Here is a 27,145-nt window from a genome sequence, read left to right as displayed (position 1 = left end):
GTGCCCTCACCCAGACAGTGTGCATTGCACCTGTTAGGTGTGAATTTGCCCCTCCCTTCCTTCCCTCCACCTGCTTGATTTCTGATGAGTGTTATTTCCTTGTGTGCACGCAGTGTTGATCATAGTTCCGATATAATGGCAAGAATGTGTGGTAGTTATTTTTCTATCCTTGTGATACTTCACTTAGAAGAAGGGTCTCCAGGTCCAGCCAAGTTAATACAAGAGGTATTAGTTCACCATTTTCTATGACTCAGTAGTACTCCATGGTAGAATATTCCACATCTTATTAATCCACTCATGCACTGATGGCAGCTGGGTTGTTTCCACATCTTTGCAATGGTGAACCATGCTGCCATCAACATTCTAGTGCAGGTGTCCTTTTTATAAAATGTCTTTTATGGCTCAGCGCCTGTAGCTCAGCAGCTAGGGCGCCAGCCAAATACACCAGAGCTGGTGGGTTCAAATCTAGCCCGGGCCTGGCAAACAACAATGACAACCACAGCCAAAAAATAGCCAGATGTTGTGGCAGACGCTTGTTGTCCCAGCTACTTGGGAGGCTGAGGCAAGAGAATCACTTAAGCCTAAGAGTTTGAGGTTGCTGTGAGCTATGACACCACAGCGCTCTACCCAGGGCAAGAGCTTGAGACTCTGTCTCCAAAAAAAAAACAACTCTTTTATTCCTTTGGGTAAATAGCCAGTGGAGGGACTGCTGGATCAAATGGTTAGTCTACTTTTAGTTCTCTAAGGCATCTCCATACTGCTTTCCATAGAAGTACTAGTTAGGAGTCCCACCAATGGTGCATAAGTGTTCCTATCTCTCTGCATACACATCAGCATTTTCGGTGTTTTGGGACTTTTTGATAAAAGCCATTCTCATTGAAGTTATGTGGTATCTCATTGTGGTTTTGATTTGCATTTCCCTAAAGATCAGAGATGCTGAGCATTTTTTCACGTTTGTTTTTTGGCCCTTAGACTATCTTCCTCCGAAAAGTTTCTATTCATGTCTGCCTTGTCAAAGACCAGATGACAACATGAGGATGTTTTCACATCTGTATTATCTGTTCCGATCTATTGGTCTCTGTCTCTATTCTTGTGCCAGTGCTATGCTGTTCGGTTATTACAGCCTTGTAGCATAGTCTGAAAGTTTTATAAGCTGATGCCTGATTTATTCTTTGTGCTTAAGGTTGTCCTGGATAGTAAGGGGGTCTTTTCTGGTTACATATGAAGTATAGAATTATTTTTTCTAGATCTGCAAAAACTAGCATTGGTATTTTAATAGGGATTGCTTTGAGTTTGTAAATCACTTTGGGTAGTATAGCCATTTAACATTAATTCTGCTGATCCATGAGCATGGTATGTTTTTCCATTTGTTTATATCCTGTGCAATTTCCTTCCTCGGTGTTTGTAGTTCTCTCTGTAAAGGTCTTTCACCTCCTTGGTTAAATATATATATTCCCAGGTATTTTATTCCCTTTGTTGCTACTGTGAAAATATATGCAAATCTATAAATATGATTCACCACATAAAAAGAAGCAAAAACAAAGACCATATGATCCTCTCAATAGACACAGAAAAAGCATTTGACAAATTCAACACACTCTTCTGATAAGAACTCCTAACAAAATAGATACACCCTGGCAGTCATTGAGTTACCAATAAGATAGGTTCTATATATTTATCCTTTTCTTTTTTTTTTTTTGTGGTTTTTGGCCGGGGCTAGGTTTGAACCCGCCACCTCCGGCATATGGGACCGGCGCCCTACTCCTTGAGCCACAGGCGCTGCCCTATATATTTATTCTTAAGTTGAATTTGTATGTAAGGTGTAACAGTTACATTTTACCTGTTGCAAGGGTTTATCAGCTTGATGCTGTTGATATATAGGAATGTTACTAATTTGTGTACAGTGACTTTGTAACCTGAGACTCTACTGAATTTATTTATCAATTCCAGAAGTCTCTTGGCAGAATCTTTGGCGTTTCCTAAATATAAGACTGTATCAGCAAAGAGCAATAGTTTGACCTCTTCTTTCCCCCCTGGACACCCTTGATTACCTTCTTTTGCCTGATTGCTCTAATTGACTAGGACTCCCAGAACTATGTTGAATAGAAGTGGTGACAGTGGGCAACCTTGTCTGGTTCCAGTTCTAAGAGGGAATGCTCTGAATTTTTCTCCATTCAGTATAATGTTGGCTGTGGGTTTGTCATGTATGGATTTTATAATTTTGAGGTGTGTTCATGCAGACTCTAAGTTAAACAAACATCTGGCTTACATACAACTCACACTTACAAACAGAAGCTATTACAGTAAGTCCCTGAGTTACAAACATCCAACCAACATATAAATTGCACTTATGAACAGAGGCTATTACAGGTAACAGGTAAAATGTAACTGTTACACCTTACATACAAATTCAACTTAAGAACAAATATATAGAACCTATTTTATTGGTAACTCAATGACTGCCAGGGTGTATCTATTTTGTTAGGAGTTCTTATCAGAAGAGTGTGTTGAATTTGTCAAATGCTTTTTCTATGTCTATTGAGAGGATCATATGGTCTTTGTTTTTGCTTCTATTTATGTGGTGAATCATATTTATACATTTGCATATATTGAACCATCCTTGCATCTCTGATATGAAGCCTACTTGGTTGTGGCAGATTAATTTTTTGATGTGCAGATGAATACAGTCTGCTAAAATTTTACTGAGAATTTTTGCATCTATCCATAAGGGATACTGGTCTCTGGTTTTCTTTTTTTGTTGTGTCCTTTCCCAGGCTTGGTATCAAGGTGATTGTTGGGAGGATTCCTTCCTTCTTGACATTATTTTCTTTTATTTTTTATTTTTTTGTAGAGACTGAGTTTCATTTTATCGCCCTTGGTAGAGTGCTGTGGTGTCACACAGCTCACAGCAACCTCCAACTCCTGGGCCTAGGCAATTCTCCTGCCTCAGCCTCCCAAGTAGTTGGGACTACAGGCACCCGCAACACCCGGCTATTTTTTTTTTTTTTTTTTGTAGAGACAGAGTCTCACTGTACCGCCCTCAGGTAGAGTGCCGTGGCGTCACACGGTTCACAGCAACCTCTCAACTCTTGGGCTTACGTGATTCTCCTGCCTCAGCCTCCCGAGCAGCTGGGACTACAGGCGCCCGCCACAACGCCCGGCTATTTTTTGGTTGCAGTTTGGCCGGGGCTGGGTTTGAACCCGCCACCCTCGGCACATGGGGCTGGCGCCCTACTCACTGAGCCACAGGCGCCGCCCCAACACACCCGGCTATTTTTTTGTTGCAGTTTGGCCAGGACCGGGTTTGAACCGGCCACCCTTGGTATATGGGGCCGGCGCCCTGCTTACTGAGACACAGGCGCCGCCCCTTCTTGACGTTATTAAATAATTTCTGCAATAGAGATGTCAGTTGTTTTTGTGGGCCTGATGAAATTCAGCTGTGAAATAATCTGGTCTAGGACATTTTTGTTAGAAGATTCTTTATTGCTTCAATTTTATTATGTGATATTGGTCTGTTCAGGAGTTCTACCCCTGAATGAGCTTAGGGAATTTGCGTGTTTCCAAGAATTTGTCCATTGTTGAACTTAATGTTTTCAAGTACATAGAGATTTTATACTATTCAGAGATGATATTTTGTACTTGTGTGGTATCAGTGGTAAGATCTCCTTTTTCATTTCTTACTGAGCTTATTAAGAGTCCTTTCTTTCTGTTTATGGTTAATCTATAAAGAGGCCTGTTGATTTTACCTTTTCAAATAAACAACTTTTTATTTATTAATCTTCTATATAATTCTTTTGAAATTAAGTTCTGCTCTGACCTTAGTTATTTCTTTTCTTCCACTGGGTTTGGAATTGATTGGCTCTTCCTCTTCTAATTCCTTGAGATGACTCAACAAACTGTTGATTTGTGATCTGTCTTTTGGATAGAGGCATTTAAAGCTTGAATTTTCTCTTAGGTCTGCTTCCCACAGATCTTTGTAACTTGTGTTCCCTTTCTCATTTAGTTCAAACAATCTTTTGATTTCCATCTTAATTTCCTCCTTGACCCAACAATCGTTCAGCAGTAAGTTGTTTAATGTCCATGACTTTGCACAGAGTTGAGTGTTTCCGTTGGTGTTGATTTCTAATTTTATTCCACTGTGATCTGAGAAGATACATGGTATAATTTCTATTTTTCTAAATTTATTGAGATATGTTTTGTGGCCTAGAATATGATCAGTCCTAGAGAATGTTCCAAGAACTGATGAGAAGAATGTATATTCAGTAGTCTGGGGATAGAATGTTCTGTAAATGTCTGGTAGGCCAATTTTTCTAGAGTCCTGTTTAAGTCCTTTGTTTCTTTATTTATATTCCATGTGGAGGATCTGTCCCATTCTGTCAGTGGAATGTTGAAGTCCCTGGCTATTAAAATGCTACTGTTCAGGGTGGCACCCCGTAGCTCAGTGGGTAGGGTGCTGGCCACATACATTAAGGCTGGCTGGTTCAAACCCAGCCTGGGTCAGCTAAAACAATAATGACATCAGCAACAAAAAAATAGCTGGGTCTTGTGGCAGGTGCCTGTAGTCCCAGCTACTTGGGAGGCTCAGGCAAGAGAATCGCTTGAGCCCAAGAGTTTGAAGTTGCTATGAGCTGTGACACTGTGGCACTCTACCCAGAGCGACAAATTGAGATTCTGTCCTCCCCTCGCCCCCCAAAAAATGCTGCTGTTCATTATTTTGTTTAGATCAAGTAGGGTTTCCTTTATGAATGTGGGTGCAACTGTGTTACGTGCATAGGCATTTAGGATTGTTATGTCTTCCTGTTGAACTGTTCCCTTCACCATTACATAATGACTATGGAGACAGAACTTTTTTTTTTTTTTTTTTTTGGCTGGGGCTGGGCTTGAACCCGCCACCTCTGGCATATGGGGCCAGCACCCTACTCCTTTGAGCCACAGGCGCCGCCCAGGAGACAGAACTTTTAAAAAGGTCATTAAGGTAAAGTGAGGTGATAAGGGTGGACCCTAATCCAATATGCCTGGTGTCCTTAAAAGCAGAGTAGATTAAGACACAAACACACACAGAAGGATGACCATGTGAGGACACAGGGAGAAGGCAGCCATCTGTAAGTATGGGGAGAGGCTATAGAAGGAAGGAACCAGGCCTTTCCACACCATGGTCTTAGACTTCAGGTCTCCAGGATTGTGAGACAATAAATTTCTACTGTTTAATTGGCCCAGTCTGGGGTACTTTGTCATGACTACCCTAGGAAGCTGGTACAGACCTGTAGTAGACCAGCCAGGAGCAGGCTGGGGAGAAGCCAGCCCTCCCTCAGACCCTGCAGCTGCTGTGGCATCCACCAAGGAGGGCACACAGCAAGCTGACCCACTGCTGTGTCTGTGCTTGTGCCACTGGCGTGATGCCAGCTAGTGAAGCCGCTAAGTGAAATTGACATGGGCTTGCACAACTCCCAAGAAGCCACTCTCATGGCTGACTCGGGCCCCCCTAAAACCTATGCCCCACCCCCCCGTCAACCAGGGAAACACTCCCCTTGGGCTCTGGACCTGAGCATGGCAACAGTTAACAACCCTGACAAAGTGCTCAGCATTCAAAAGACCTTCCACTCCATTTGGAGAAGAAACCACTACGGTGTCTGTGACTGCAGACTCTGACAGTATCACTGCTTGAATGTTGGTGGGAAAAGGCCATCCCAAACAGCAGGTCCCAAACCAATTGCCACCTGCCAGTAGGAACAGGACTGTAAGTGATAACATTCTTCAGACTGCCTCATGCTCTCCCTGTAAAGGGTCCTGGGGCACAGCAGGCTTACCTGCTCAGCACCTGCCCACAGCACTTGCCCTCTGGTTTTACCTTGTTTGATTTCAGAACATGAAAGACTTTATTAAAACCAGACCTCCAAAGGTGCTAACCATAAGCAAAGCGCTAATAATCACACAGAGAAGATGAAATTCAGAGAATTCAGAGGGAAACAAATGAGCATCACTGAAACACAAAGGCCTATCCTATTTTTTAATTTTATTTATTTATTTATTTATTTACTTTTTATTGAGACAGAGTCTCAAGCTGTCGCCCTCGGTAGAGTGCCGTGCTGTCACAGCTCATAGCAACCTCAAACTCTTGGGCTCAAGCGATTCTCTTGCCTCAGCCTCCTGAGTAGCTGGGACTACAGGTGCCCACCACAATGCCCAGCTGGCTATTTTTTTGTTTTTTAGCTGGCCCGGGCAGGGTTCGAACCCACCAGCCCTGGAGGATGTGGCCGGCGCCCAACCCACTGAACTACGTGCACCCACTGCAGATGGGATGTAGGTGGCCTGTGGTACACGGAGCTGGGGCCCTGGCTGAGCCCTCTACTTTTGTAGAGATAAGGTCTCACTCTTGGTGAACATCTATGCTATTTAAAAATGTTAGTTATACTCCCTGAGCCAGCTTTCCAGCCCCCTCAGCATTCATAGTTTCTGTGTGTCTCTATTATGTTGATCAAAAGCACCCCAGGCCCCAGAGCCATGAGAGATGACTCCTCCAGGCAGGGGTCCCAGGAAATGAATTAACACAGTCACAAAATTCAATCTTTCCTGATTAACAGAATCTGAAAGAACATTTTTGGTACTGAATTTCTATCACTACACATGCAGAGTATGAATCAAACAATTATCATGTCAACCTGCTCATGACTTAGAGCTAAGTAGTCTAGAAGACTCTGAGGTTACCCTCAAGTCAGGTCACAGGCAGGATTGATGGACTAAAGTAATTAACATTTGGGAACGTAAGAAACTATCTTTGATTTGAATCTGCTAGCCTTAATCATCATTTTAAAATTAAATTATAAGGGGGCGGCGCCTGTGGCTCAGTGAGTAGGGCGCCGGCCCCATGTGCCGAGGGTGGCGGGTTCAGGCCCAGCCCCGGCCGAACTGCAGCCAAGGAATAGCCGGGCGTTGTGGCGGGCGCCTGTAGTCCCAGCTGCTCGGGAGGCTGAGGCAGGAGAATCGCGTGAGCCCAGGAGTTGGAGGTTGCTGTGAGCCATGTGACGCCACGGCACTCTACCCGAGGGCGGTACAGTGGGACTCTGTCTCTACAAAAAAAAAAAAAAAAAAAAAAATTAAATTATAAGTTTTTTAATGTCCTTCAGTAAAATGTCCACAACAAAGGGAATCAACTGACATAAATAGGAAGAAGTACTCACCTTGTTAAAATTTTTGGTTTTTAAGAGAAAGGATTTCACTCTATTGCCCAGGCTGACTAGAGTATAGTAGTGTTTTCATACTCCCGCAGCCCCAAACTCCTGAACTCAAGTGATCCTCGTGCCTTGGTCTCCCTAGGAACTGGAACTACAGGCGTGTGTCACAATGCCTAGCTAATTTTTCTACTTTTTGTAGAGATAAGGTCTCACTCTTGCTCAAGCTGGTCTCAAACTCCTGGCTTCAAGCAATCCTCCCACCTTAGCCTCCCAAAGTTCTAGATTTACAGGTGTGAGCCACCACACCTAGCCCCTTACCTTGTTAAAATTTTGAAATAAAAATTATAGAAGAATAAACTAGGACCCAGTAGGAATATCTTTTAATATCATACCATGTCAATATTTTCTCAAAGTAAAATTCATAGCAGTGAAAGCTTTTACAGCAAAAAAAGTGAGAAATACAACCCATAAAGAAAACATTTAATTTAGGAGATCTGATGACTACTTAACAAGCATCCTCAAAAGGGAGGAAAAATATGCAGTAACAAAGCAGTCCTGAATAAGTTCAAAAGTGCAAAGCAAACTGACTCATTCAGAGCTAATTTTGTAAAGTTGATTACATTATTCATTCATTCAAACACCTACCCAGTCCTCACATGGGGTGTGGCTGCAGGTGAGAGTTGCAGATGGGATGTAGGTGGCCTGTGGTACACGGAGCTGGGGCCCTGGCTGAGCCCCAAATGTGTTGACCCTAGACTGTTGCCCAGAAGTTCCCAGGGCTCCTGGTGCCCGGCCATGGTGAGCTGCCCCTGGAGAGATGGGGCCTCTAACCCCCTCAGCATTCACAGTTTCACTGTGATTCACTGCTAATCAGAGCCCTCTGAAAGACTAACCTATGCAACACTTCTGACCCAGACAGAGGCTGAAACTCAGGAAGGTAACTGATGGCCAAGGTCACATAGCTGGCAGCCAGGGAGCCAGATCTCAGCCCAGATGTCACTCTGAAGACCCTGAGGCATCTATATGGGAAAGGCAGGGGGGTGAGAGAGGCCAGACCTGGATCCCTTTTACACTCTTGCTTCACAGATATGATGTAAATACCATAGTTAGTGGACTTTAATAGGACACCTTGTCATCCCAGGAAGACAGTATTACAGCCTTGACCAAGTTCAAGAGGGGGAGAAAGACAGGAGCAGGCAAGTGGTGGGGACAGGTGGGCAGGACAGATGGAGGGATAGGCAGCATGGCCAGACCAGAAAGGACTAGCCCCCAACCCCAAGTATGTCCGGCTGCAGTGGAGCCCAGTCCAGCCCCCCACCTCCCTGCTCCCAGCAGCGATCCCCAGGACATAAGCTGGGCTCTGAACATCAGTTTCCAAGACAGGCCACTCTCTGCGGCCCTATGACTGCTCTCCACTGCCCCAAGATTCAGCCATAGGAACCCCACAGTTTGCCTTTCAGATGTCAGCAGGTCCACAGGACACAGTAGCCACATGTGGACTTGAGTTAGACAGAGGCTGCAGAACTCAGGGGTGAGGGCTGGTGCCCACCCTGGGCCCTGGCTTCTCCTGGACCAGCCTTTCAGGAGGGCCTTAGACTCCTCATTCCCACACCAGAAATCCAAGAGCATCACAAGAAATCCAGAGAGAAGCCTCTAATTGGGTTGTCCAAATTTGGCTACTCCCTTGAGGCTGTGACAATGGCCCCCCAAACCTTCCAGCCAGCTGATCCTCAGCCTTGGGCAGGAGGAAGCAGCCCAGGCCATGCCTAGTTGTTGAGGAAACCCACGACCACTAGGGGATGACAGGTCCCTAGGGCCAGAACACTCATTGTTTGAAACACTGACCCAGGCCTGGCATCCCGGTGCAGCCATGAGCCATGCCCCGTGTGGGCCTCATCTGTGGCAGGACACCCCAGGCCACCAGGCCAAAGCCCGACTGACCTGACAGCACCACCAGCTGCCTCTCACTGGGTCTGGGGCCCAGTCACCCAACATAGCAGCCCTGCTGTCCTGTCCACCTTAGGGGTTGGCGGGCTGGTCGCTGGTTACTACTGACACCCCAGCCCCTCACCTTCCTTCTCACCCTGCTCTGGAGCCCCACAGCCTGAGGGAGGCATGTCTGGTCAGCAGGAGCCCTGGCAGGAGAGTGGGGGGGGAACGGTCCCTCTCCTTGCCCCTTTCCTGCCAGGGCTTCAGTGGGGGGTTTGCTCCCCTTTCCTCCACTAGCCACAGCTCCTGCCAGCCCTGCCCAACGCTACTCTCTCTAAGAACCTGGGGACCTGCTCCTCATGCCTTCCATAAGGAGGGGCCTCACGGAGTCCTCACTTCTGCCCACACAGTGAGCATTCCCAACACACTAAGCAGCTTTCTCCCAGGACTCAGGAGGTCGGGAGTTCTGGGAATTTGTGAGTGTGGCCTGAGCTCAGTTTAATCACAAACATGACCACTGGCAGGTCAGTGAGAGCAGGGAGTACTGTAGGAAGGTTCTCTGGGTGGCCTTGGACCAGCCCCATCCTCTCCTTGATCTTGACTGCAGCTCTCCAGAGTAACTGCAGACTGTGCAGTGTCCTGAGATGGGGAGGAAATGCCTGGCTCCCACTGAGAGCAGGATGTTATCAAATCTTCCCCAGTAACACCCTGAGGCATTTATCCTGGGGTGCTGCTTTTGGGGTCCCTCAGCTGCAGTGCAAAGTGCAGCAGGCAGAGCTAAGACGTCATCCACCCTGGACAGCTTTCCGGAGCTTTGAGGGACCAGCTCACGGCAGATCCCAGACTTCCTCTGTCCTTCGCCACCTACCTTAAGTAACAAAGCAGCTTCATTAACATGTGAGTCTCACTAGACGCAGAGAGGAACCGTGCACATGGGCCTCACCAGCCGAAGAGTACTAAGACCACTGCTCCTGGGACCATCACCATTCTCCAATCAGTGAGAGTCCTCTCTGGGACCGGTAATGAGCGAGCCTGCTCTGCAATCCCCACCCTGGGGAGGTGAGAAGCTACCCTCAGTTCACAGAGGGAGAACCGGGGCTCAGAGAGGTGCACAAATGCATGCAAGTCCCCACATCCAGTAAGCAGTGGGGGGCTCGCCAAAGCCACTCAGCCTGCCTGAGACTCGGTCCCCTGCTCACTCCTGCCAGGTAGTGGCACAGAGCCACCATCTACACTGGTCCCTAGGGCCAGAACACTCATCTGTGGGCCTCATCCTTAAGTTTCTGAGCCTCAGGGCCTTCAGTTCACAGAAGCTTCAGGCTCAAGAGCTTAAGGCCTAGACTCATGCACAAGGCCTTCTGGCCCATGGGGCCCTGGGGTGCATAATGCCAGCCTGGGATGTTACCCAGGTTGCCCAAAGCCCATGTCAATGGGCTGGCTCTCACATCCACTCTGAGCACCTGGGAGGCATCCAGCCAGCCCCACCTACACTGCAGACCAAAGGCTCAGCAGGGAAGTCCAAGGCCCGCTTCCCCACCACACCCGGCAGGCACCTGCAGATGGCCAGCCTGCCCCGCTTGGCCTCCAGCCTGACTCAGAGCCACAGCCAGCATCTGGGCCAGCTGGCCGTGGGCCCTGCCTGCCCCAGGTGCAGCCACTTCCTTGCAAAGCCCTTCAAAGCCAATGCTGCCAAGAAAGGCCAATGGCTTTCTATTTAACTCACGTCAAAAGCATTTTATCCCCTCGAAGGAAACAAACCATCTTGGTAAGTGTTTAGACTCAAGGAATCAGAGCTGTCCACAGCACGGTGGGGATAGCAAGAGGAGCTGAGTGGGCACAGAGGGCAGGTGCCAGCCACAGGTGCTCGGGCTGGGTTCCAAGTTCAAATGCGGCCTCACTGAGGGCCATCAGTCGTTCACTCATCTCAGTGTGTTATCTGCAAAGTGGGCTTAAATTGAGCAGAGAAGCTGGCCTGGGACCAGGCACACCACATACTCAATAACGGCCCAGTGCTTGGCACCCCCCTTGTTATGGAGAACAATGGTGGACGCGGCTGATGAGGATAAGAAATACACCAAATAGTAGCCATCCTTCCTGATGTCCCAACTGCAGGGAACCTCGACCTCCCAGGTGGGACCTGGGAGCCCCGGACGTGGAGGGGCACAGCCACGTTGGGGCTGGGGAGAGCTGATCCCGTCCTGGGCATAAGTGTTCCCACCCACAGCTATGTGTCCTTTCTGCCCTCCCTGGATGTCAGACCCAAGGGTATCCCAGGAAAGCATGGGGATGGGGTATAAGGTAGACTTTGAGAACCAGTTTAGATACTCCAATAAATCAGTTCTCATCGAGTGGCACCTCTTTTCCCAGCTGAGTTAGTCTCACTGGCAAACAGAAGCTACAGCCAACTCAGAAGCAGGTGATGGTGTGGCAGAGCCAGCAGCCCTCCCCACAGCTGCCGTCCACCCTGCAACTTGGGCAACCTCAGGAAAAACCCACAAAACCCAAAGCCCCCTGCCCTAGGGATGGCAAAGGGCCTGCTAGAACCTCAGTCTGGCCTCTGATGTGGAGACAGACCCCACCAGGGAAGAAAAACTCCCAAGAAGCCAGACCCCAGCCCTGGGGCAGAGCTGGGTTGTCCTCATAAAGGCGAGGCACCCCTTGACATGCAAAGACACCCCTCACAGGAGAGCAGCTAGACATGGGGCCTCCAACACCCCGGGAGATCCGCCAGCCTTGACTGTGGCACTTGGGTTGTAAGCCAAGCATGACACCTAGAGGTAGTTGGGCTTTTTTTCAAAGAGAAAATGAAGGCTGGACATGGTGACTCACCCCTATAATCCTAGCACTCTGGGAGGCTGAGGCAGGCGGCTTGCTTGAGCTCAGGAGTTCAAGACCAGCCTGAGCAAGAGCAAGACCCCATCTCTACCAAAAATAGAAAAACTAGCTGGCAGGTGCCTGTAGTCCCAGCTATTGGGGAGGCTGAGGCAGGAGGACAGTTTGAGCCTAGGAGTTTGAGGTTGCTGTGAGGTATGATGCCATAGCACTCTACCCAGGAGTGACAGAGTGAGACTCTTCTCAAAAAGAAATTAATTAAAAAACAACAAAGGGACAACTGGCTAAGCTGGCTCACAGCCCATCCAGGCTGCCCATCCGGGGCAAGGTAGGGCCTCAGACTCGTGCCATCACTCATTCTTTTTTCACAGGGAAGTTATTATTCAAATGGTCAAAGAATGCAAATAAAACTCAGACACGCTTGACTCCTAACAGTGGCTATCTCTGGTGGCCTGGAGGAGAGGGACGTCTCAGACAAGCCCATCCTTCTTTAAAACTAGCCCTCCTGAAGGCACACCTGCTCTCAGCAACACAGTGTTTCACCAAAGGGTAAAAATTATTTGCAAAATAGTCCAGCAAGAGCCTACACTTTGTTTTCCTGCATTATTACAGGAAAAATGTAGACGGATATTCTGGAGGCTCAACATATGGCAAAAGAGAACCAAATGGGTGTCTGCTCAGAAAAACAAGGAGCGGATGTGCGGAAAAGTAATTCAGACACAGATTCTCAAGTCAAAGTTACAAAAACAAGCAAGTAAACAACAACAACAAAACACCAGAAGACAAAAAATAAGAACACTCCCTTCAACTAGAGTGGGCAAATAATTAAAACTTGTCACGTGACCCTGCATTGGCAATGGGGCTGGACCGCCTGGGCTCCTGGAATGGACTCTCCTGGCCCCACCCTGCTTCCCTTGGGACCAGCAGTGGGCAGCAATGGGGCCCAGGCGGCTTCTGCAAACGGGCTGTTCAGCCTGTGGGTTCCCAGCCACCTCCCGCCTCCAGATACCTCCTGAAGGTTGGATGGGGGCTGAAGGTGGGGACCCAGGCGGGGAAGCTGCCAAGTGCCACATCATCCTACAGCCGGACAGGGCAAAGGGCCAGGGCCAGACCCAGTCCACACCCACACAGAAGCCACCCAAGAGGCTCTGGGGAGTGAGGGCAGAACCCAGCAGGAAGGGGCATCCAGAGCATTCCAAAACAAGTGAGCAGCAAAAGAGGAGCCCTCTTTCCTCTGATGCCTAGAATGTTCCCTAACGTAAGACAGCATACCCTTTCCTACGAGTGCTGCCTTACCGCCTGGTTGTGTAACCCTCACAGGGAAAGGCTGTGGGTTGGGTTTCAGTTTTTAGAACTAACCCACAGTCAGTGCCCAGCTAAGTGGGTGTTTGGGTTTATTCAGGGATGGTTCTGATTGTCACGATGCCTGAGCAACACCACAGAACAGAGTCCAGAAATAAGCCCACACACCCATGTCAACTGATCCTGACAAGCGTGCCAAAGTAATGTAATGGAGAAAGAATCTTTTCAACAAATAGTCCTGGAACAACTGGACAGCCATGTGGGGCAAGAGATGTTTGGGCCAGGTGTGGTGAGGGAGACTGCGGTCCCCGCTGCTCTGAAGGCTGAGCGGGAGGAGCCTGGAGCCCAGGAGTTCAAGGCTGTAGTGAGCTGCCATCCTGCCACTGTACTCCAGCCTGGGTGACAAACTCTTACTATGGACAATATACCAAAAAAAATTTAAAAAGTAATTAAAAACAGAAAAATCATAGTAATTTGGGCTCAGGAAAGATTTATTAAGTAGTTCACAAAAAGTATGAACTTAAAAGAGGGAAAAAATCAACAAATGAGACTTTATCAATATTAAAAAGGCTGCTCATCAAAGGTCCTATTAGAGGCTGGGTGCCTGTAGCTTAGTGGTTAGGGCACCGTCCACATGCTCCGGGGCTGCTGGGTCTGAGCCCAGCCCGGGCCTGCTAAACAAACAAAACAAACAAAAATATAAAATAGCTGGGTGTTGTGGCAGGTGCCTGTAATCCCAGCTATTTCGGAGGCTGAGGCAAGAGAATCTCTTGAGCCCAAGAGTTGGAGGTTCTTGTGAGCTATGGCACCATGGCACTCTACCAAGGGTGACAAAGTAAGACTCTGTCTCAATAAAAAAAAGACCCTATTAGAAAATGAAACGTTAGCCCGCGCCCACAGGAACCAAGAACTGAGTCCTGCGCTGCCTTCCCTGAGTTCGCACAAGATTTAAAGCCGGCAAGTTTTGTGCCTGCTCTGGTGCGGGGAGGAAAGATGCCCTCGGATATGGATATTTAAAGAACTGACCTTGAACTTGGTAGTGTTGTATGTTCACAGAAAGCAGCCCAGGGACAGCTGCTGGAGGCCACTCTCCAGACGCCATGAAGGCCACCAGGGTGGAAGAATTCTGAGGAGCCAGCATCTTCAGTCTACATTGCATTCCCTTCTATTGCAGTCTCAGGAAAATGGTAGTAAGAGAACATATTTGGTGAAATCAGAAGGTCCTTTTCTGGGCAGCACCTGTGGCTCAGTTGGTAAGGCACCGGCCCCATATACCGAGGGTGGCGGGTTCAAACCTGGCCCAGGCTGAACTGCAACCAAAAAATAGCTGGGCGTTGTGGCGGGCGCCTGTAGTCCCAGCTACTCGGGAGGCTGAGGCAAGAGAATCACTTAAGCCCAGGAGTTGGAGGTTGCTGTGAGCTGTGTGATGCCATGGCACTCTACCGAGGGCCATAAAGTGAGACTCTGTCTCTACAAAAAAAAAAGAAGGTCCTTTTCCACTTTTAGTGACCAAACATGTAGTAAGATGGACATCTTGTTCTACAAAATACAAAGTTCTATGGTCTCGAAGAAGCAAGTGCCTATTTAAAACTGATCATAAATAAAAACAGACCTGAGTGGATATGAGAACGTTTGTTAGTGGCAGAAGAGTCAAAAAATGGCAGTTTATTCATCTGTGTGCCACTTGTTTTATACTAAGCCTCATGTTTTTTGGGGAACCGATCAATAATCACACTGTCAGCCACGTGAAGTCCTACTCTTACAGATACCTCGTAAACAGCTACGACTTTGCGAATGATACCCTGTCTCTTAAGAACAGCTTGGCTGGGGCCCGCTACCCATACTTGATTCACCACGAGGAGAAGTGCCAAGCACAGGACATCCTCCTTTTACTGTTTGTAATGACCGCTCCTGAGAACCAGGCTCGACATTCTGCAATCAGAGCAACATGGGGCAATGAGAAATATGTCTGGTCTCAACTCAATGTCAACATCAAAACACTGTTTGTCTTAGGAACTCCTAATCCGTGGCAGGGAGAAGCAATGCAAAGAAAATTGGTTCTGGAAGACCAAAAGTACCATGAAATAATACAGCAAGACTTTGTGAGTTCTTTCTACAATCTTACTCTTAAATTACTCACACAGTTCAGTTGGGCAAATACTTTTTGCCCACATGCCAAATTCCTTATGATTGCTGATGATGACATATTTATTCACATGCCAAATCTTATTAAATACCTTCAAAGTTTAGCACAAATTGGTGTTCAAGACTTTTAGATCGGTCACGTGCATCGTGGCGCCCCTCCCATTAGAGATAAAAACAGCAAATACTATGTCTCCTATGACATGTAGCAGTGGCCATCTTACCCTGACTACTCTGCTGGGCTGCCTATGTAATCTCTGGTGATGTAGCTGCCAAAATGGATGTGGCATCACAGACACCTAATTCCAGCCTTTATATAGACGATGTGTTCATGGGCCTCTGTGTCAATAAAATGGGAATAGTACCACAATACCATGTTTTTTTTCTGGGGAAGGTAAAACTCCTTATCATCCCTGCATACATGAGAAAATGATGGCATCTCATGGACACGTACAGGATCTTCACTATCTTTGGAAGAATGCTACAGATCCAAAGGTAAAAATCATTTCACAAGGTTTTTTTGGTCGGATATACTGAAGGTTAAGGAAGACAGTTCTCCTTTGCAAATTTGCCTATATGGACACATATCCTTGTTGGGCTACGTTTGTCTAACAGTACTTGAATGTTGTATGTTTTCGCTGTCAACTGAGCCAAACCTGCATGGGAAACTTTTAAATGTTTGTCTACCTTACGTAAAATGAATATGAAAGTCAAAAGAAATATTTTGAAAGCCCGAAAAAAAAAAAAGAAAATGAAAATGAAACATTAAGCCATAGACTAGGCATTTGGCCCAAGGGACTTACACCCAGGATATGTAAAGATATCTACCTCACTGCTCAGTAAGACAACTAAGTTTACAAATGGACAAAAGCTCACCTGGGAAGGCTGCGCTGGGACTCTGCCTTAACTCAACGAAGGCTGGCAGCCCCCACCTACCACACATAGAAGCCAGGCCTGCTCGGTGATAGGACTGAGCTGGCTGGACTGTAGGGCCTCTAGCAGATGGCCATGTGTCTGCCAGGGGCCCGGGGCGGAGGCCATCCCAGGCTGAGCAGCCTGACAGCAGCAGATCCGCCCAGATGACCACGATGGAACCACAGGAGGAAGGAGAGTGGGTTCCAGGGCATAGCCTAGCCACAGCTGGTACGTGGTCATGAGGAGTAGGAAGACCCCAGGGTGCGTGGCCTCTATGAACATCCATCCATGCGAGACCATTCATGTGACCAAGAAGAACCAAAGGATTTTCCAAAGAACCAGAGATTTAAAGACAGGGTCTCACTCTGGCACCAGGCTGGAGTGCAATGGCCCAATTACTATAACCTTGAACTCCTGGGCTCAAGAGATCCTCCTGTCTTAGCCTCCCGAGTAAGTAGGACTATAGGTGTGAACCACAATGCCTGGGTAATTTTTTTTCAGAGAGGGGGTCTGAAATTGGTTGGTCTTGAATTCCTGACCTCAAGTGATCCTCCTGCCTGGGCCTCCTAAAGTGCTAGGACTCAGGCATGAGCCACCATACCAGCTAGAAGTGGAGAGAATTCAAGCTGAGAAGGACAGGGGTGATGGTGAGTCTGGTTGTAAGAGCACTGTGTAAGAGATGGAGCGGTCCCCTATGTGTCCCTATGTGTCCGCTCATAGGGACACAGTGCCTGAGCAGCCATCAACTGCATGTAAGCTGCCCTCGCCAGCCCTCGCAGACGTCACGTCGCTCCAGCCCCTCCTTGCCGCCCTGCAGCCCTGGCCCTGCTCCTCCCCAAGCGGACTGCACATTCTAGCCTCCAGCCTTTGCCCCAGCAGCCTCCTCCCCAACACCTCCAGGCTCAGCACCCGCTCAGTTCTCTGCTAAAACATCACTGTCACAGATGTCTCCCTGACCCAGCATCTCAGGGTACAGAGAGGACAGTGGTGGGGCCACAGAGTCATGTGGGGCAGGCTGGCCCAGTGCTGAGTGGGGCCTGGGCAGAAAACACCAACAAGCCTAGGACGTGGTCTGGCCATCTCTCCTCCCCCAAGGATGGGGACAAGTATTCAGGGCTACCTCCAGTATGGTGGGTCAAACACAGGCTGGCCACAGGGATTTGGGGATGGGAACAAATTGCCCACCTAGACCAAGGATGCTGCACAACTCTAAAACCCTCCTTCCACAAGGCTTCCTCCTCAGAGGACTATCCCAGCCCTGCAGGCCTCTCTGGCCAGCCTGAGGACCTGGGCACCTGCAGAGCACTGTCCTGGGAACTATGGTGGCAGAGGAGGGGACAGCCGCAGCGCACCCCACAGAAGACCCTTACATCCCCAAGATGATGCTCAGGGTCCCCCCACCCTGTGCCCAGGCCAGCATCTCACCCCACAACAACCCCCGCCATGCTGACAGAAAGCTTGAGAACAAGGTGGCTGGTAGCATTCACCAATCACCCAAAGATGAACAAGAAAATTCCACTTCAATCTGTTGTACTCAAACCTTGTGAAGTGTGACCATGCCCTGACACAGTGCACGGAACACAAAAGTATTTTTAAATTCAACTTTTGATAGTGAAAAGTATGGGAATTCAGAAAAATGTAAAGAGGAAAATAATATTTTCCAGGGTAGAAACTCTGCTAATGTTTCAGTCTTCTGCCAGTGTTAAACTGCAAACACATCAATTAATTCACAGTCAGCCTGGGCCCTCAGCAGCCGTCGGCACACTCCTGCGTCTTGACAGAATTTCACATTCCCCACAAAACCCTCAAAAGCACTGGTATGTAAAACAGCGCAGACACGGCTGAAGTTTGGAATAAAACAAGTGCCACGTCACTCCACCTTCAAAAACCAAGACTGGACAAGCACACGGGAATTCCTGCCAAGTCCCCCATCACACCGAGAGCCCTAGGCCCCCTCTGCCCTCTCTCTTCTCAATTCTCCACCCGACGTCCTCTCCCCACCAAGACAGGCCTTGTCCCATGCCCAGTTCTCCAAGAGACCCTCACTCTAAGCTGCAAAGGTAATGTCTTCCATGTAAAGTCACAATAAGTGACATCACAAACATATAGCTGTCAAGATCATAGGAAAAAGCCCCAGGGCAACTGGGGTGATATTACACAGAAAGAATCAGAACCACAGCAAAGGTCTCCAAAAAGAAATACTAATATGTCTCCAACTGGTGTTTTTAGAAGCTGAGAGCTGTTAAGACAAGGACAGATGTCTGTCGGAAATCTGTTTTTCAGGATGTTTTTATGTGCTTATGTGGAAAATGCCCAAAATATCTCTGAAACAAACCTGAAATTTAAAATCTAACCCACACAAACCCCAACGTCAGACACAGCGGCTCTTGCTTCATTTCCACCCACATCTGGGCAGATACTTAAAACACACTTTCTGGCCAGGTTTTGAGGAATCAATTTGCAGCCATCCCACACACCACAGCCAGCTCATCCTTGGCAGGTGTAGGCTCAAAAGCGTGTGACGGGGGTGTCCCCTGCCAGCACCTGGTGCCTGGAGAGGCTCTCGGTCAGGCTGGCAGGAGGGCACCTAGTCCTCCCACAGATGGTTCTCCTGTCTGTACCACTTATAAAAATGCAGATTCAAATGACATGAAAGTCCAGACATCCACAATGAAGCTCCAATGGCACAGTCACCTTTCTCAGGCACTGTCACCCACACAGTGCCTGGCCACGTCGCTGTCCTGCCCACTGCCCTGCCCTTCAGGAAAGTTCCTCTCCCCAAGCCCCTGAAGTGGGCTATGAGTTCTCTTCTGATCCCCAGGCAGTCTGTTTACAGAACATGTTACAATGAAGCCATTTCTACTCCTTGTAAGTAACTTTGCATAAACTAGGGGGCTAAATTCTAACCAGGCCAGGTCAGCTGGGGTTAGTCACCCTGGCCAACCTGTGGAAGGTAGCCTGGCACCTCCCATGTGGCCTGCCTGAGCTGCCCCAGCTTGACAGCAAATGGCTCACCCTGTGAGCCCCGGATGAAGTTGCGACGGGGTGGCAGCCCTATGTCAGCTCACACCCGCTGGCGAGAATGAGTGGTGGATGAGTCCAGTGCATCTGCTCACATGAAAGGCTGTGGGAGGAGGCAGATTACCCAAACACTAAACCCATAAATCTTCCATGGAACAACATGAAGTATAAATAACGACACACCTGTCCTGGAGCTGGGCACGGGGGGTGGGGGGGACTGTGCCACAATCACCTGGTATCACAGGCCCGAGCACAGGAGGGCCCTGCTGCCAGCCTCCACCCTGACTTCTGATGCTGCCATTCAGATCCCATCATCCTCAGCAGCAGTCACTGCCACATGGGGCCACAGAGCCCGTGACATGGAGCCATCAGGCAGCGAGGTGCCATCAAGGTAAAACACGCAGTGGATTTAAAAGCCTTCAGTAGGAACATAAAAGATCTGTCATAGCATTCATACCGATTACATGTTGAAACAATATTCTAGATCTAGTCAGTTAAATAAAATATATTACTAAAATCAATTTCACCTGTTTCTCTCACTTTTTAAAAATGTGGCTACTAGAAAATGTAAGATTACACACGTGGCTCCCACAAGCCAGGTCCTATTTCTATTGGACAGTGCTGGTCAGGAGCATTACCTCTTTCCAGCCCATGCTGTTTCTTAAACAATTAGTAGCTAAACTAGTAACTGCATCAGTAGTCCAGTTTCCACCCTCACAGCTGTCTCTTTTATCCCCTGCTTTCCCTCTCTGCTGACATGCAGCCCACGATGGCTTAAAGCTCGGTCGGCCTGAACACAGCTTTCCCTTGCCCTGCCCTAAGTCATCCATCTGGGTATAAAATTCGGGACTCCTGGCACCTCCCCTTTGCACCTGGGCTTGTTAAGAAGAAACCTGCCAAGTTTTTCCTTTTATTTGTAGTTACTCTGACTATAAAAGCATCTCATAGGAGTTCTGGAGCACAGGGCAAGGATGGTGGAAAAGCAGTGTTGGAAGGCAGGAGAGTCTCCCAGCCTGAAGACAGGCAGAGTGAGACCAAGTGGGCTATGAGTTCCAAGCAGGATAAATATACGGTGATGTGCCACATAATGACATTTTGGGCACTGATGATGGCGGTTCCATAAAGGCATAACGTCGTCAGAATGCCTTTGGTAAAAAAAGAAAGAGAAAAAAATGATCAGGATGTCTTTGATGGGGAAAAAAAAAACAAAAATAATGAAAGCACTTTTAGTAAGAATAACATGGAGTCAGGCAGGCTAGGGCAGACATGACACAGCTGGTCTGGTCAGTTTAGGGCCTGCCTGACCTTGCCCCCATCTCCATTCTTACTATTTTGTAAATATGGCTTCCACCCTAAAGATGCCGATTGGGAGTAGTTTAGGTGGACTGATTTAGGAGATTAACTTTTGAATTGGAATGTTGCAATAGGTCCCTGAGTTACGCTGATTATTCTTTAAAATAAGGGTTAATGTGATCTTTGCTTTTAACTTTTATATATGAAACTGTAATTTGGGAAATATAAGAACAGAACAGTCTTGGACAGGCTACTCTCACTGTTCCCCTGAATCTCTGCCTTCTGACAAAATTTGGTGGACCTATCCCCGTCTCTGAGAGGCGGCTGGACCCTCTTTGTCCAGTAACAGCAACATGTTTTCACTGAACCTTTTCCTTATTTAGACGTGTCTAGTTGCAGGACCACTCACCATGGAGTCACAGCTGCCTTCAGTGTTCAGTGGGGTAACCTGCTGGTTAGATGTGCAGCCCGGAGCAACAGGCCAGACCATTGGGTTTGTGTGAGTGCACCCTATGTACACAGCAACATCGCCTAGGAACATGTGAGCAGGACACACCTGTCCTTAAATGACACATGACGTAAACCCACGCTGGGCCAGGCTGTGGTAAAACCACAGAACTTGGAGGACAAAGAGATGGCTGAAGAGTTAAAAGGCAGTCCCGGGACCCTGTGGGGCTCCCTGCCTGGCTCACACAGCAAGGACCAGCCTGAGTGGGGAGGTTGCTGGGTCAGCTGGTGCAGGCAGGGGCGGGGGAGGGCTGGTCATGTGGATGGACAGCACCCTAGTGTGCTGAGCCCCCAGACTGTCAAGGAACAAGCAGACAGGGAGGGACTTTCCAGGAATGACACAGCCTCGAAAATCAAACGGCAGCAACGGCAAGACTTGAGTTTCCTCACCTACCAAAAGGAAATATCAGAACCTCAGGTTCCATCCAGATCTGGGGAGCAAGTGGTTCAACAATTCATGTTCCTCCAAAGCCATGAACCATCCCCCTATGCCAGCACCTCAAATTTGAAGCCCTCTCCTCTTAAGAGAATCAGGAAAAAACAAGCTGACAGCCACTGTTCTGCTAAAGTTTACGGAGCTGCAGCGGCTGGGACTGCCCCACATTATACTTGTTGACCTTACCAAGCCAACTGCCCCTCACTCCTGGACTCCGAGTAGCCCTGACCTGGCTGCCCTCCACCACAGATCTGGCAGACACACACACACACACAGTTCCTTTACCTTCCCCCACTCACATCCCCTCCCCTTCTCTCCTGTCATTGAGTCCTCATGGAATACATTTTTATGCTTCAAACTCTTTTACTGATCACCCCCACTTCTCTGCAACAACATAGATGTAGTTTACGTGAGGTCTTCAAAAAGTTCATGAAATATGCATCTCATGAAGAAATTATGCATGGATTTCAATTTTTTTTTGCACCAAAATAAATGCATGCTAACTGGTTATAAAATGTCTGAACAGGATTGAGTTTGTGGCACCGAGAATGGTAAGATGGCAGTTTGAAAAGAGCCCCCACTGGGGCAGCCTGAGCTCTGCAGAAAACAAATTGAGATGAGCATGACATCTGTGTGTGAGAACGGTGAAATCACAGGCACTCTACGAAATGTAATGGGGACAAAGCCCCAGAGAAACCAGCAGCTTCCCAATGTACAACTCCTTTAAGGAAGTGGGGTATGTTGAGGATGAAGCCACAACTGCAGACCATCCACACCAATTTGCAAGGAAAAGATTAATCTCATTAATCTCATTCATCAGTCTGAAGAGACTGACAATTAACAGCAGCAATAACAGCCAACACCACAGATGTCTCCAGCAGCTCAGCTTACACAATTCTCACCAAACAACTGAAGGTGAACAAACTGTCCACTCGATGGGCACCAAAACCACTGCACTCAGTGCAGGAACAGACAAGAGTGGAGCTTCCAATAGAAATTTTAAACATATGGGGCCAAGACCCTGATGTGTTTCTCTAAAGCATCACAGTAAGAGGTGAAATGTAGCTTTACCAGAACCATCCACTGCACAATGATAGCAGTGGCCACTGCTTTAGAGCCACGCATAGAACTGTCCAGGCAAACCCAGTGGCCTGACCGCCCCAGGACTCTTGGTTAAGGGGACTGGCCCACCTGGGGTGTACCCATCGCATCTGCTGGGACTGCCACCCCTCCTAGCCAGCAGCTTCAGGACACACACAGCCATGGATGCTCTGGTAGAACCTTGGAGTGAGGACTTGGGCTGGGACAGCAGCAGGAAGGATGAGACCACCTTAAACAGGAAGTACAGCTCACAAGGCCTGGGGCCTGAGACCAGGGCTCTGTCTCACCAGCTGGCCCTGCCCACCATGGGGACAGCATGGGCACCTTGGCTTCTGCGGCAGCTCAGCACCCAGCAGGGCCAGGACAGCCCCCACAGCCCCCAGAGGTTCTCTGGGGCCTTCAGGAGCCCTGGCTTGGCAAGGACCTGGCCCACCATTACACAGACCAAGAGAGGGACGCCCACTGCCTATGCCTTCCAGTCCCACTGCTCTGCCTCCCTTGGGCCTCCCTGGGACAGACCCCCTCTTCTATTCACTGGCAGAAACATGGGACCCTTAAGTGGAGACTAGGCCCTGCCCGCCCGCCCACCCAGTGCTCCCGTCTTGGAGCTCTCCCACACAGGACTTGGGAGAGCAGGGGCTGGGGAGGCCTCCCGGGAGAAGAGTGGCCAGGGCTCTTCCAAGTGAACAGGTAGGGACCAGGCCAGGAGAAAGATGGTATGGACAGGGAGGGACACGGGAACCTCCCTGCAGGCACCCTATTCCCAGGAGCCTCCTCAGCATAGGAGGCCCAAGGGATTGTCCTCTCCAAACACCTGGATATCAGGGGTGCATGGGGAGGGGGTTCTAGAAGGTTTTGAAATACTGAAGATGCTGCCTCCTGAACCCTGCATTCTCCTGCCAAAGGAGCATCAAACAAAGAAGAATAAGTTATAGGCCAGGAAAACGGCTAAAATATGAACTGTGAGAGCCCATTGTGATAGGCTATCACATCAGGGTCACCTGCCCCCACCCATCTTAGATTTCAACCCAAATTTCAGCCCCAGCAGGGATCTACCACCCTTGGGCATGGCCCAGACCACCTGGTGCAGGCAGCACCGCCCTCCCACCCACCCTCACCCAGCACCTGCTGTTTACACAGAGGGTTCCCAGCAGGCCGCTGCCAGCTCTGCCTTGATCTGCCCTGCACGGCTGCTCCTGCGGATTCTCTTCAAAGCCTGGCATAAATTTAAGACATCTAGACACATAAAAACTGGCAATTATGACCATATTAAACATGGATTCCATTAGGAGAAGCAAATTAAAAGCTTTCACCATGTCAATTTTCCAATTAACTCCTCAAAGTTAGTCCTAACACATGGACACGGAGCACAGTTACCCCACAGAAAGAATCTACAGGCAGAGAAAAAGGTCACCAGCCACCCAGGACAGGGAGGCTCCCAGCTCTGCTCGGAAGTTTCCTTCTTCCTCAAGTGCAGGCTTCTCCTGCACATGGAGGTGTCACCCCAGAGTCCTGAGAGCCACCCAACAGGCCCCTCCCCAGTCCTGACAACTTTATTTAGAGAGGCTTTTGGAGAAAGGTGCACAGGCCAGCAAGGACAGGAGCTTGCTCCGGACACATCCAGGGTAGCATCTCAGGGCTCCACTTCCCAGGTCCCTCAGTCCCAAATGTGTCCCAAAGGGGAGGGTCTGTCCCAGGGAAGCCCAACGGAGGCTGCATAAAACCAAGCAGTGAGGACAGGGCCAGGGCCAGACCACCGAGACCTTTCTTGCCAGCTTGGGGAGTCACCCTGGTAGAGAGCAGGGAGCTTATGATTTCAACCCAAATCTTAGGAACATGCTTCCCTTTATTTTTTTTATTTTTTTGAGACAGAGTTTAAGCTATTGCCCTAGGTAGAGTGCCGTAGTGTCACAGCTCACAGCAACCTCCAACTCTTGGGATCAAGCAATCCTCTCACCCCAGTTTTTCTATTTTTAGTAGAGACGGGGGTCTTGCTTTTGCTCAGGCTAGTCTAGAAACTCATGAGCTCAAGCAATCTACCCGCCTTGACCTCCCAGAGTGCTCGGATCATAGGCACCTGCCTCCATTTATTTATTTTGTGTTAGAGACAGAATCTCACTTTTTCACTCTCAGCGGAGTGCCGTGGTGTCACACAGCTCACAGCAACCTTCAACCCCTGGGCTTAGGCTATTCTCTTGCCTCAGCCTCCCAAGTAGCTGGGACTACAGGCGCCCAGCTACTGTTTTGTTGCAGTTTGGCTGGGGTGGGTTTGAACCCACCACCCTCCGTATATGGAGCCAGTGCCTTACCCACTGAGCCACAGGCACCGCCCACCTGCCTCCTTTTAAAAGCAGGCCCTAGCGTGAGGAAGAGCCCAGCCTGCTGGAGGGGAGTCGCCAATGCACCTGAGGGTGTGCTCCACAGGGGTTCTGGTTTCCAGCTCTGCCCTTCTCCCTTCTGTAGGTGAAGGACCCAGGAGGCCAAGGAGGGAGGCTGAGGGAGGTCTCTCCGTTAGAGACCCCTAGGTCCTGTCCTTCCCTCAAAGCATAGCACCTGTTCATGGAACCAGCCCATTTCTCTATGGCCCCGATAGCCACTCAGGTCAGCCCACCAGGGATAGTGACCTCCAGGAGTCTGGAGTACCAGGGCCCACCCTGTCTCACACCAGCCTGCCTGTGCCCTCAGCCTCAGCACTCACCACCTGGGAGCTCGGTCCACTGGGGTCCGATGATCTCCAAGGGCCCAACTCAAGGCCAGCAGCTTCCGCAGACACCTTCATGCCACACTAGAGGGACAGACTGGAGACAAACTGCCCCAGGCCATGGCCAGGAGGCAGGGAGATGACCTGGCCAAGACTGGGTTCAGAAATATCCCCAGAAGACTCCACTTCTACAAATTATACATCAGTAGGAATATGTAACAAGAAAGATCTGGAAAAATCATGCCAAAATATCAACATTGTTTTATTCTGAGCACATTTCCCCTCTGGCTGTCTGAAGTTTGAGTTAACAATGAGCATGTACTACTTTTTAGATATCACTATAACAGGCTCAGTGCCTGTAGCACAGTCATTACGGCGCTGGCCACATGCACCGAGGCTGGCGGGTTCGAACCCAGCCTGGGCCAGCTAAACAATGACAACTACAACAAAAAAATAGCCAAGTATTGTGTTGGGCGCCTGTAGTTCCAGCTACTTGGGAGGCTGAGGCAAGAGAATTGCTTAGGCTTGGCACCATAGTACAGTAGTTATGGCACCAGCCATATATGCCAAGGCTGGTGGGTTTGAACCCCGCCCGGACCAGCTAAACAACAATGACAACTGTAACAAAAAACAGCTGAACGTTGTCGCGGACGCCTATAATCCCACCTACTGGGAACCTGATGCAAGAGAATTGGTTAAGCCCAAGAGTTTGAGGTTGCTGTGAGCTGTGACACCACAGCACTCTACCAAGGAAAACATAGTGAGACTCTGTCTCAACAACAACAAAAAAAGATATCACTATAACAATCAGAAAATCATTGTTTTTATTTTTATAAGAAAACAAGGTCTGTCGCTGGCCAGGCAGCATGAACCCTGCTATGGCCCCAGGACTCCCCAAATCACATCCAGAAGGGATCCTCCTGCTGGGCTTTCTGACCCCAGGGGCAGTGAGTAAGATGCCCATGGCCGCAAGGCCTTCCCTGAGAGTGACCCATGAGAGGGACTTCCAGATGGAGCACATTTCTGCAAGCCCGTCTCAACCCTGCTGCCAGCTCCAGCCACTCATTCTTGTGTCCTGGTGGCTGGTCGGGGGTCCACAGCCCTCCTTGAGCTCTCATTGCCCACATTCATGTGACAGACGTCTCCACACGTGGTGTGAGTCATACACTGATGTGATGTCCACGTATGTTACAAACCCTGAATACAAGCCTGCTATTTTAGGTCAGTATCATTTAGGTCAATTCCCTTTTTTTAACGGTGGTAAAATGCCGTTCTCTTTAACCATCTTTAAGTGTCCAGTTAAAGGACACGAAGCACATTCACACCAACCTCACTTCTACCCATCTCTGGAACCTTGTCATCCTCCCAAACCGCAGCTCGCATCTCCCCAGCTCCTGGCACCCTCCATTCTTCTCTGCCTCTATGAGTTTGTCGCTTCTCTGTTATGGGGATTTAAGGCAGGAAACTCATCCTTCATGTTCAGCCCCAGTCTGTCCCAGGGGACCCAAGGCCCACAGGAGGGAGCTTCAGGTAACACCTGGCCTGGACCTGGGTGTTACAGAATTCCCAGGAATTCTATCCTGTTGCCAAGAGGGGGTTTCTCATTTCCTTCTTCCCACAAGCAGCCACCCTATCACCCACGCTTTGCCAAGGTCAGTTGTGCACAAGCCCTGGCTCTTCCTGGGGCTTGTCCCCCAGGAATTCAGCTCACCTGTCACACTGCATATCCATTTTCTGTGCTAACAATTTACCCCAACCCAGTAGCTTGAGAAAACACCTGTTGGTCAACGTGTG

The 27,145-nt window shown here is 49.0% G+C and overlaps 1 protein-coding gene and 1 pseudogene across 10 annotated transcripts in view; one reads left to right on the top strand and one right to left on the bottom strand.

The window, feature by feature from the left end:
- ZFYVE28 (zinc finger FYVE-type containing 28) overlaps positions 1-27,145 on the bottom strand; it is a 97,430-nt gene that overhangs the window by 52,903 nt on the left and 17,382 nt on the right. The window contains exon 1 of one of the 10 annotated variants that reach the window (XM_053577994.1): positions 14,262-14,550. The exons of 7 other annotated variants lie outside the window; for them this stretch is intronic. The gene's annotated coding sequence lies outside the window, so the exon portion shown is untranslated. Of the gene's footprint in view, positions 1-7,817; positions 7,932-14,261; positions 14,551-27,145 lie in introns of those variants that run through there. 2 more of the 10 variants (XM_053577996.1, XM_053577995.1) reach the window with 2 other exon arrangements.
- LOC128576040 (lactosylceramide 1,3-N-acetyl-beta-D-glucosaminyltransferase-like) lies at positions 14,754-15,989 on the top strand (annotated as a pseudogene).

Source organism: Nycticebus coucang, chromosome 23, assembly GCF_027406575.1.
Source record: "Nycticebus coucang isolate mNycCou1 chromosome 23, mNycCou1.pri, whole genome shotgun sequence".
Classification (NCBI taxonomy): Eukaryota; Metazoa; Chordata; class Mammalia; order Primates; family Lorisidae; genus Nycticebus; species Nycticebus coucang.
Note: the sequence above shows the minus strand (reverse complement) of the source record. Positions and strands in the feature narration are given on the sequence as shown.